The following is an 838-nucleotide window of genomic DNA, read 5'->3' as shown; positions in this document are numbered from 1 at the left end:
TAAACATGTCCTGCTTCAGAAGTTCTTCATGGTTCTTTCCCCTTCTCAACTCAATATCATTACAAATCTCACTAGATTTTATCCGCAAAGGAGGGGGATCTTCTTTGAACCATTTCGAAACTATGCTCTCAATCTTTGCCCCCAAATGTTTGAACTCCTCATTCTGTGACTTCTGAATTTCGACATTCTTGGGTGGTTGAACTGTATTTTGTTTGATGGGCTCTCTTGTATATATGGCTTGTACTTCTTCAATTTCTGAGGGAGATTCCATCCAACTTTTGCTTGACCATTCATAGAGGTGCAATGCTACTTGATCAATCAATGTATATGCTTCATCTGCACTTTTATTCATGAAAGAACCTCTAGCCGAAGAATCTAGCAAACATTTATTTGAGAAGGAAATTCCCCTATAGAATATGTGCAAGGTCAGCCATTTTTCCAAATCATGATGAGGACACTGTCTTTGAAGACTCTTAAATCTGTCCCATGCTTCAAATAATGATTCTCCATACACCTGAGCAAAATTTGTGATGCAACTCCTCATGTAGATTGTTTTGCTTGGAGGGAAAAAATGATTCAGAAACTGCTGATCCAATTGTTCCCAACTTGTGATGCTTTGAGGATGGAGAAAATATAACCAAGTCCTTGCTTTATCCTTAATACTGAAAGGAAATGCCATTAATCGAACTGCATCCGCTGACACACCTTCACAGTCCACCATATCACAAAGCTCTAGAAATATCTCAAGGTGCAGATAAGGACTTTCTGATACTTCTCCTCCAAATTTGTGACCTTGTATCATGAAAATTAGCTCCGGGTCTAGTTGGAAACTTTTTGC

General features: G+C 38.7%; 1 non-coding gene across 1 annotated transcript; it reads left to right on the top strand.

Annotated features, from left to right (window-relative positions):
• The first annotated feature begins 440 nt into the window (after positions 1-440).
• Positions 441-546, top strand: LOC122030775. The gene has a single exon (XR_006125613.1). It is a non-coding gene; the product is annotated as a small nucleolar RNA R71 (small nucleolar RNA).
• The last annotated feature ends 292 nt before the right edge of the window (positions 547-838 follow it).

Source organism: Zingiber officinale, chromosome 10B, assembly GCF_018446385.1.
Source record: "Zingiber officinale cultivar Zhangliang chromosome 10B, Zo_v1.1, whole genome shotgun sequence".
In the NCBI taxonomy this organism is placed as follows: domain Eukaryota; kingdom Viridiplantae; phylum Streptophyta; class Magnoliopsida; order Zingiberales; family Zingiberaceae; genus Zingiber; species Zingiber officinale.
This window is presented reverse-complemented; position numbering and strand designations above follow the sequence as displayed.